At 45.8% G+C, this 11,358-nt stretch overlaps 1 pseudogene; it reads right to left on the minus strand.

Moving 5' to 3' along the window:
- Positions 1-4,680: 4,680 nt before the first annotated feature.
- On the minus strand, positions 4,681-10,273 carry LOC123171340 (uncharacterized; annotated as a pseudogene).
- Positions 10,274-11,358: the final 1,085 nt, after the last annotated feature.

Below are 11,358 nucleotides of genomic sequence, written 5' to 3' on the forward strand. Positions count from 1 at the left end.
TACAACACAGCACGGTTACACATGCAGCGCGCATCTCTCCACTGAAACATTAAATCTACTTTATGTCTCTTAACCTTGGTGCCACAGCATTTTATGGTCCTTCGGCCCGTACAAAGCCGCAAAACCACACATTTCCTTCATGACTGCACGCAACACAAAAACAGACAAGCCTACACACGGTGCAAAGACTACAACGGTTGTCTGATAAAGTTTACATAAAACCCAAGCTCAAAAGAACGCAACAACAAATAACTCCATACACCTGGACAACTAACACAAGGCCTGATTTCAGCATCCACACCTGAACGGAACCGTCAAATCCAGGTATTCAACACTCCTCTTTCTTAAATGCGGACGCGCGTGGCTGCAACTTGATGATAATCTAAGACGTGCACGTTTAGAAGCCCTTCTATGCCACTCCAGAACCCTTTGTTGCTTTTCGTAAAATACTCCCGTGAACTCTGCGGGAGGGGAGGTAAACTTAATGGTCATGGTCTCCAGATCCTTTGCACTAAGAACAAAGAACATCGCAAATTCAGCGTAACTCCCAGAGCGAACATAATCTTCCAGCGATACTGTCTTCAGACAAACGTCGTGATGTTTGAGAAACTGCCGGTACTTACGACGCCATTTGTTTTTTTCACCATGAGAAATCAACGATCCCTAAAATATAAATGATAGGTTGAAAATACTTAGCGTCTATAAAAAGAGATACAGACCATCAAAAAACCAAATGCAACAATTAGTTCTACCACCTCCGTAACAAGAAGTTAGACATAGACTTGTCTATATATGGATGTATACAACAATAAATCATGTGTAGATACGGGTGCATCAATTTCAGTCAAAATTAAGACAAGCATTTCAAAAAGGAACGAGTACTACAGAATGCAAATTTCTGAAGATCATCACCTCGACAAACAAGTTCTCCAGTTTTGGAAAGCATTGCAGCAATTCAACGACGGTGTCCACCTTATAATACATGTAGATAAGCAAGGTCTTGACAGATTGACGCATTGTTGTTAGACTGACTGCCTTCAAACCCTTGATGAAAATTAACAGAAGATGGATCACAAAACTAATAGCATAAAGGTTGGATGAAATAAAACTTGTTTCCTCACAAATAAAGTTAAGCTGGAAGTATCATAAAAACTCAATACCTCAAGACACGTGAGACGACATGGATACGGTTCAGACGCAGAGACAGCGGTTACCTCCAAGTCCTGACTCTGCATGAAGAATAGAACATAGACCATCAAATTAATAGAACAAACATCGGAACAAGTACAGCTCTGTTCCAGTATTAAGGAAAGTCAGTACCTCAAGACACTTCGAGGGAGACACAAACACGAATTCACCCAACGTCTCCAGTTTAGGTGCAGAGACAACGGTTATCGAACAGTCGTCAACCAGACAATCAACAATCAACCGTCGAAGCGAAGGGGCATCCTCAACAATGAGTTCTCCGTGTGGACAACAAATGCCAATGCTTACAAGGTTAGACGAGTTTATTGTGACGCGACGACCTCCTCTATTGCAAACAAGCAGGAGAGACTCAAGTGCAGGGCAACTAGAGTGGATTATGCTTTGCAGCGACGCGTCTGATATATCAACAGCCACAAGCGAGAGTCTTTTCACCAGTGGTAGCTTAAGCGTCCCTACGTAATTGTCTGGTATTTGGCAAAGAGCAAAGCCGAGGGTGTGGAGAGAGGAGGAAAACCGAAACACGGACTCCGGTGCCGAGGGCGTAGTTGAAGTGCATAGATCCAATAGAGTTACCTCTTGCGTCAGAAATTCTGGGAAGAGGTAGTAGAACTCAAGAACCTGGATATTGTTCAACTTCCAGGATCGGAGCCAGGCATCAACGGTGGAGGGCCTGCACTGTAGGTAGCACGCCGGAATAGAGAGGCGGCTAACCGAGCCAGCATGGCCGGACAGAATGGATTCCGGAAGACTGACAACAGGATTTCGACAGAGCCGCGTTCCGGAATAGCATTTGCGAACGGGCTCCTTGGTGAAGGCGCACAGATGAGATATGGTCTCGATATGAACTTTTTCACCATCGTTAAAAAGACGAGAGTCAGAGATCTCGCGGCAGTCGAGATTCAGAGGAGCGATGGGCCACAAAGGACGCCAGCGACGTGCGAGGATTCGAGTACGGATGCCATCCTTGATGGGAAGACGAGAGATGATCTCACCTAGGACGCCGTCGGCGAGATCGCTGATGCAGTCCGCACGACATCCCTCTTCTTCCTCATCGGATCGGGAGGGAGCACGGTCGCCGCTTCCATCCCCTCCGACGACCAGCACACCACCAGAAAGCGGCGTCGCCGGTGGCGCCACTCTCGACCTCTTGATGCTACGAGCAGCGCTTTCCATCTCCACCTCCGTTGCTGGGGTGGCGCCGCCCACGACCAGTGCTCACTGAGGTGGATCTGGAGAAATGGATTACAGCCTGTCAATCCACGAGACAGCTTAAATACCCACGACGGGGAGCGGAGGGGTCCAGATTAATTACTTCTTCTATTTTTCTTTCTGACAGGGGGGCCCGGGTTAAGTACTACTCGTAGCAAGTCAATGGTAGGTGACTGCTTGAAACATTAAATAGAACCACGGCTTTCAAGGTACGAGATGCACTGTTGCACACGCAGACCAGGCACGGGCGTGCCCGTCCGTGTTTTAATTATTTACGGCACACATTCAATAGAAGAATCTGTTTGACGCCGGAAGCACGGTTCTACAGTCATCTTGCCTCTACGAGCAACAAAATTTTCCACGGACACGTTCACATTTAAGTCAATAGAAGATTCAAGGCCGTGCCTCTGCTTTGCAAATGATTCTGCTGAAACGCTCCTGTCACGGCTTGTCACGTACCAGACACACGGTACGGCTTGGCATTGTCACGTACCAGACACACGGTCCTGCCTTTGGCATTGTGACGCACTGTTCTACATGCCACACAGGCATGTAGAACAGTTCGTGTCTACCTTCGTGTCTCTTTGTGTTCCAGATGATTCCGTTGACTCTAACACCAGGAGAGGCACGGTATGGAGGCCCAGAGAGGCATGCTTGCGTTTTACGCGGGATCAAAATTATCACAGGCACGGGCATGAAGCGCGTAAAGGCATGGTCGGTGGTATTACATAGAGTCACGCTAACCTTTGTCTTACGCACAGCCACGGGCGTTTACTCTGTGAGGCACGGAATGGCCTATACGAGAGACCCTGTTTTTAAAAGCGTATTTCCTTGTACGGGCATAAGCACGTGCATACAGCATAGAGGCACGGGCGTTTACTCTGTGTTTTAGTGTCAAGGGTCACAAGCACGGGCATACAGCCCTCAAAGGTCTTCTAATTACATAGAGTCACGCACAGAGGTTTTCTAATTGTATTCATAATGAGTCGGTGGAGAGGCATGGTTTATTCTTACCCGGAGTCACGATTGTGCGATTATTACGGAAACCTAATAGAATCGGACGACTGTCCGTGTTACAATTGTTTTCGTTGTAAGATTTTAACTCAAATGCACGAACCGTCAAGTGTGTCAGTGTTTCAAGTCAGAGGTCACCTTCGTGTCTCTTTGTGCTCCAAATGCATCCGTTGATCTATAACCAGGAGTGGCACGGTAAAGATGCTCAGGGAGGCATGCTTGTGTTTTACGTGGAGTCACGTTCGTGCGTTAATTGCGGAAACCCAACGTGCATGTTACAATTAAGTCACTAGAAGATTCAAGGCCGTGCCTCTGCTTTGCAGATGATTCTGCTAAAACGCGGACAAAACCAAGTGAATGAAGTGATGGCAGAACCACGGCTTTTCAAGAACGAGACACACGGTCCTGCCTTCGGCATTGTAAAGCACTGTTCTACATGCCACACACAGGCACGGCCGTGATTCCACGTGCCTTAGTAGCATGTAAGACGATTCCACAGCAAACGCCGTGAACCTACTGCCAGGCACTATATCCATTTGTAAAACAGAAACGCAAACACAACCGTGACCCGTTGTGTTTGAAATCTTTGCATCACAGAAGCACCGCGTGAAGGCACATGAGGCACGGTTGGACACGCATCGCAAGCACGGTTATTTGAACTACTTACAGTCATGCATTCATAACAGAAGAACATGCGTTAGAACAGGCGAGGCACAGTTACCACGAAAGCCACGGTTATGCAGCCCCAGAAGCATGATCCAGATTATGTGCTTAAAAACATTTTCGTTCCATAATGGTGGGCGTGACCATGCAACCGTGAGAGTCACGGTTGAACACTCACCGGTGGCATGGCCGTGGCTGCCTGTGCCCTTAGGTTATTTTTATCTCTCTGTCACGCAGCAGAGAAGCATGCTTGTATGCTTACAACATCCACGTTCAGAAACCGACGCGGCTGCGGAAAATAACAAGGAAACCTGTGCCTCTGATATTTTCGTCCGCCGAGTAAAAAATACATAAAGAAGCAAAAGGCGTTCTTATTTAAATTTGTTTTGTTTCTATAACTGCAGCAAATTAACTTACAAGCCGTTCTTATAACCACAGCACAAGAAAATAAACAATCGACAACCCCCCCCCACCAATTCTTGCTATTTCATCGCTCCACGTGCGGCCTTGTTTTTGAATGTTCAGCGATCCATTCTTCCTTCTCGACCCTTGTGCAACCCCACCCTTCTGCGTAGCTATTCAACCTATTTACCTGTAAAATTAATATTCATACATAAAAACAAAGCGAAAGATTGCGGTCATCACTATTTTTTGCTTACGTCCTGTTTAAGCTGCATTATTACCTTTTAATTTTTCTATTCGTACTGTTCTCCGGTACCAAAAAGTCTCCACTCAGACCTTTCCTTTCTGAAAATGGACTGCGCAGATTCCGTGCCTTGTCCCGGGCTTCCCTGCACGCATTCTGTGTGCCTGGCTTGTGTGATGTTTGATTCTGGCGTAGATGCAAGACTTTGGTAAATGCTCCCTGCTGTCAGTGGGGTCGTTGGAATTGCTGGCGTCTGACGTCTTCCTCCTGGGCTTGGAGTGCATTGTCCTGAGCCGTTTGATGTCCTCGATGGTGTTGTCAGTGTTGTCGGCCATTTCATTGACCTTGCCCTCTTCTCCTGCTGCGATTTCCTCTTTTCCTCTTCAATCCTCATCCTCTCCTGCACTTCTGGGTTATCCGGGCAGTTTGTTTTCCTGTGACCCTTTTCTCCACAACGGCCGCACTTGGTTGCGGCTTTGTAGCCTTTTCCTTTCTTCTCAGAACCAGCTTTGATTCAATCTCCTTTTTTTGCACCCTTTGAGCCACTCATGGGAGGGTTCTTGAGAGTTTCGACAAGAATGCCTGTGTCTGGTTCCTCGGCAAGTGCCGCCATGACTTTTATTTTCATATCTACCGTACACTCACGCAGCACACGGTATGCCTTCTCTTTTCTGCATGCATTTGAACAGATATCCGACAACTCAGCGTAAGCGAGGCCGAATCTCATAGTTTCATCGTCTTGTATGGTCATGCTATCACCTTGACTTGTAGACAGAACTTTCAGACTCTCTGATAGATTCCTGGTCCATCTGGGGATGACAAAGGATTTTGGAAGTTGATCGATCATGCCTGTTTGGTCCATCACCTTAAGCACATGGCAGCACTGAATGCCATCCCTACTCATTTTCTTGCAGCTGCAACTGTATATTTCTTTTTGCTCATCCACATCTACCCTGAACTCAGACCTGTCAAATTCCTCGCCGGGATATGGTCTCCACACTTTATCTCCAGGATCAATAATCTTTTTTAAATACTGCCTCCCCTTTGCCAGATCAGAGCACTTGAAGTAAGTCCGGTTCCGTAGCTCCAGCTGGAATTTCCTGAAAATTTCATTCGTGTATACTTGACTTGCTTGTCTTTCAATCGGAAAACCCGTCTCTAGTGATGGCGCCTTCTCTTCTGTTCGGTATCTTTTCTTGTCAAGCGTGGCGAGGCAATTTTGCTGAATCGTGTGATACGCATTAACAAACCTTTTTATAGTGTCCTTGTGGTCGACGTAATTCTTCCACATCGAATTCGTGCTCTCACTGCGAGTGGTTGTTGACGAGAAAGGATAGAAACAGTCCTTGAAGTAGGCCGGCACCCAAAAATTTCGGAGTTCCCATAGCGTGTTCAGATGTTTGTTGCCTTCCGCCTTGTGCAGAGAAATTGCTGCTTTCCAGGCACGCTCAAACTCGTCTTGATCTAGTGAGTTTTTGACGATTCGAAATATATCATCAGACATCCCTGGGTGCTGCGCAAACACTGCTGCGTTATTTTCCTTCAGGTTCTTCCTAATATGCCACCAGCAGAACCTGTGCCTCGTCCTCGGAAGAGCTTCCTTTATTGCAGTCTTCATCGCCTGGTCCTGGTCTGTTATTATGTATTTCGGCTCTTTACCTCCCATTGCATCGACAAACGTGCTTAGGAGCCACTTGAATGACCCTATTTTCTCATCCTTCAAAAGGCCTACTCCAAATAGGACGGTCGACCCGTGGTTGTCGACACCTATAATTGGTGCAAATGGCAAGCCATATATATTCGTAGAGAATGTGGTGTCAAAAGACACGAAATCTCCATATAGATCATAATTCATCTTACACAAGGAGTCTGTCCAGAACAGGCTGCGCACTACATTGTTCTCTGTCTCTTCCACATGGTGGAATCCCGGCCTCCGCCTCTGCATATCAGCAAACAGTTTCATGGTGTCTGCGATATCAGTGTCGTGCTCTCCAGCCCTGTCCCGGCATGCAATGTTGCTTATGTCAATCGTGTCGAACATAATTTCTCGCCTCGATTTCCCCATGGCAGCAAAAATCTGCATAACCTTCCTTGGTTCTAACCTCGCCTTCTGCAGCACTTGTATAAAGAATTTCTCCTGAGGTGTCATCTTCTTATAGCATCTCATGAACTTTAGCATCCAATCAGATGGGTGAAGCTCATGGTTGTGCTCTAGACGCACGTTCTTCAGATACCATTTCCTCCTATCTGTATCCCTCTTGGCTGTTATTTGGACTGGGCAGCTTGTCCGGATCAAGCAGTTGCTCCTTCTCTCCTTAACATGTCTCTCAGTTGTTTTATTCTGCCCTTCCTTGGTGCACTGAAACACCTGCTTGTCAAGCTGCTGATCATATGTCGATCTTCTGCTCGTTGATCGCTTGGCAGCAAAGCCAACCTTTCTAGCATATCTGCAGAAAAACAAAAAGCACTCATCCAATGATCCGAATACCATACCACCCTCTGGTTCGAGCGCTTCGGTGACCTCCTGAATCGTTGGGTATATGCCTTCTTTAAACATGTCATCCATTTCTTTCTCTACAATGGTCGGCGGCGCCATGATGATTCTGTCTACCGTGTCTTCGTTCGTCTGATCGCATTCACTTCTGACGACATCAGTCTCATCGCCAGCCACAGGTCCACTTACAGCGGAGCTGCTGCTGCTCTGTTGTTTGTCACACGCAGCAGCGTCGTTTCTGCATGGCACGGCCAAATCCATAAATGAGTCTGCCTCTCCAATGTTGCATTGTGCAATGCTGCTCCCTGTTTCTCCGGCACTCGTGCAACCAAGGGACTGTGCTGCTTCTACCATGCAATCCGTGCTGGCGCTGTACGCTACTTGCTGCTGTGAACGTTGCGTTTCCTTCGAAATGGATGGAGAACTATGATATTTCTTTCCCTCATCTGTTATCCCCTCCGCCAAATCCTAAACACATGGCAAGAAACAGAATTAGATGTCCAGAGCAGCATATGCATTTTTTTCTAAACAAAGATTTATATGACTCATCAGGGCTCATCTGGTATACCAAAACCAGACCCGTGCCTCTTCACCGAGTATAAGCGGTACACCAGAGGCACTGTTCACATCACGAATGTGACCATGCTACACACACATCTGCACAAAGAGGCACAGATGTGCTTCTGTTTACACCATACAACCGGAGACGCACAACAACATCCTATATAAAAGAACAACTGCACATACAGCCGTACAAGACGGACAGCCGTCCTCCTGTTTTCCACTTTACCCTGTTCTCCCATAAAACTGTTTGTGTGTTGAATTGAAAAAGCATAGTTCCGACGTCACCTTTGTTTTCCCATGCCTCTCTTGTCCAGCAAATCTTGGCGACAACCTCCGTGCATTGGTGATTTCGCTGACGATTTTGAATGCCATCGGAGATCCTTTGGAAGGACCCCTCATGTTGAACGCCACAGGTGATCCTTTCAAAGGACCTTGCCTTATGTTTTCATCGATTCGTGGACTACCGCGATACTTGCTTCCTTCCTCGTACACCTGCGTGTGGAAGATACTGCAATTTAAATATACCAGACGAAAACAAAGAAAAAATTGCTCACAAAAAATATACATTTGCTTTAAATGTTGTTGCACGTTCGTATATGCTGTCACCTGTATTGCTTTCTGATGCTGCTCTATGGTAGAGCTTATTGCTCCTATGTTTGATTTTGTCGTTGGGCTCTTCTTGCTTGTGCAAACCGTACCGAATCCTTGAACACCAATGCTTTTGTTGCCAATGATCCTTCTGCTTGCATCAAAGGAAATTATGTTACCCTGCACCTCTTCATTATGACCGCCTACAAATGCTGGGCCGTCTCAACGCCCTCTCTGCGCCTTTGTGGGCATCTGTGTCTTCAAACCAAAAACTAATTAGAGGCACGTGCGACTAAAACTTCCACATACGTTAAAACCAGCGTTTGAATTTTCGTCGTTACCTGCACAATCTGCTTAGTGGAGTCTCTGCTGCTTAGAATGCTCCTCTTGGCAGGTGTCTGTTGCACACCATGCTCCTGGTTGGGGCGTTTGCCAAGAACTTGTATCTCACTCTTGACTCCAATTATTCCAGCCCGCATGGCATGTGCGTGTTTGACAGCATCTGCATCCTTGATCTTCTTCTCGTTTTGTAGTAATTTTTTTCTTCCACCTCTCGATACTCAACTGCAGAGTAGATGCACATGATAAACAGATATTACAGCATTCATCCAGGATATATAAATCATTTTTGTTGTTGTTAATGATCTACTATTTGGTGTTCTCAGTGGTGACACCTTGACAGCAAACGTCCCAGAAATAAAAGACCAAACACTAATGTTCAACTGCCTTACTATTACCTGCCTCCCATAATCCTTGCCGATGTCGTTCAAAGACCGACCGTCCCTGTTGTCCTGACCAGATGACGCACTCCTGAACATCTGCCCCGAAAAAGAGACGTAATAAATATAAAGGTTATAAACCTGCAGTATCAGTGTTGAAACTTTTCGAAGTCGATATCAACAGAGATATATTTTTAGTTCTATATAATTAACATATATAAATATATACATATATTAATTTTTCATTAAACTACAACCTCAACCAAAGTGAGATCCTCTCATGCTAATTTGCTTGTGCAACACTTAGCACAAAGATAACCATGAAACCTAACAAAAGTAACAACCTCGTATTACAAGGACGAGAGGATACAAAACAAAAAACAAATTCAAATCAAAGCTACAGTGTAAAACTAAACAGTTTTATTCTATGAATCCCGACCACAACAAATTCATCAACGAATTGAATCTCGTGTATCAGGAATCGCCACGCAAAAGGTGCGTTGATAAATTTTTTACTAACCTTTGATTGCCGAATCTTATGCGCTGATTGTTCGGAAGTCACACCTTTCTAAATTGTGGGGGGATCTGCTTCCCTGCAGTTTGTCAGCGATCCCCTTCAATGATTTTGAATCTCGGAGAGAGAGAAAAGAGAAAGAGAGAGGGAGAGAGAGAGAAAGAAAGAGAGAGGCTACTTCGTTTTTTGCGTGCAGGAGAAGAATAACCTGATAGGTGGGGTGAGTTTTGCGACGCATGAGAGATGGGCATGTTTTTGGGCGTGACGAGATGTGGTAGGTCGACTTCACTTGACCGTCCACGACACTGACAAGTGGGCTCTCAGTTACTAATTCCTCTAAGTCTCTCACTAACTTGTGGGGTCGGCCTTATATGAGTCCTACGAGGAGTACCTCCATCTGAGGTGAGAAAATGTGGTAGGTGGACTTCAAATTCATACTGACATGTGGGCTCTCAAATAGTTCCTCCAAGTATTTGACTAACTTGTGGGGTCGTCCACAGATGAGTTCCAGATCTCTCTCCATCTAGCATCGGTGGCGACAGGCGAGCTCTCCAAAGGAAAGCCAATCCTGATCCCTCCGCAGAGTTCGCTGTCACTGAAAAATTATCGGTCTCCTTCATCTCACTCGCCGTGGATCTCCTGTTCAGGTAATCCATTGCATCCTCACCATGATTATGCCACCGATTCAACGTTTGAACAAAAAAATTACCGGTGCTAGCAATTCCGCGGGCTGCGTACACACCGCATGTGCGCAACACAGCAGGTGGGGCGCGATTTGAATATCGGTTCCGCATCCAATTATCTTCAGCTGGTCCGTGCTCAAACTGTTGCGCCGTCTTAACAGCAGAGGGGTTATGGATTTAAAATTAGGACTCAGCTAACCTCACTTTAACCATGCCAGCTGCATGCTTGCGCCGTGGTTTTGCTAACTTGAGTTATATCTCCAGCCATGCAAAACTTAAGCACTCGTCTTAGCTAACCAACTAGAGACAGGTCAAATTATTTGTATAGATCCGCAATCTATAGCAGAGATCCAAAGGATTTACGTCCGTTTTTGCAAAGCAGTTACTAACTCAGAGTTAGAACCCATCTTAGCTAACTAACCTGTTGATGATGGTCTCACATGGACTACTAACAACTATCTTACATAGCTGACCTTGTAACGATGATGTCTCATGACCTCTTATGTAGAGTTCGATGAGATGGATTCCACCCCACAGCTGTCGGAGACTCAGTCTCAGTCTGTCGATGGCACGGAGATTGTCACCCAAGATTTCATGGTTCATGACCAACTAGAGACAGAGAGACTAAGGATCGAGTTAAAACATGCAGCGCACAAAAAGCTTGTTGAGGAGTACAGGACAAAGAAGCAGCTTGCTGCCTCGAAGTAGGTGTTTTTTATCATGCATCTCGCGTGTGTCGTTGAAATTTCTTTGGAAATCAATGCCTCTCATTCTAGCTGCATTTTTAATCACGGCTTAAATATTTATCTCTGTTTTGCTGACTCGGCGTTTATATGTAAGCTTCTGCCAGAAAAGCATGTGGTTCAACAATACATTTGCTAAAGGTCATTTCTTATCTTTGTCCACAGAGCTGCTGCAATGGGTGAATACGAAGAAGAGTTCAGCACAAAACTTAGCTTCCAGAAATTCATTTCTGTCTGTGAAAAGCTAACAGAACCACAAAAACAGCTAGTCAGAGATATTGGTTTTGGGTACCTTCTAGATCTGTGCTGTCGCGA

This window comes from Triticum aestivum, chromosome 7D (genome assembly GCF_018294505.1).
Source record: "Triticum aestivum cultivar Chinese Spring chromosome 7D, IWGSC CS RefSeq v2.1, whole genome shotgun sequence".
Classification (NCBI taxonomy): domain Eukaryota; kingdom Viridiplantae; phylum Streptophyta; class Magnoliopsida; order Poales; family Poaceae; genus Triticum; species Triticum aestivum.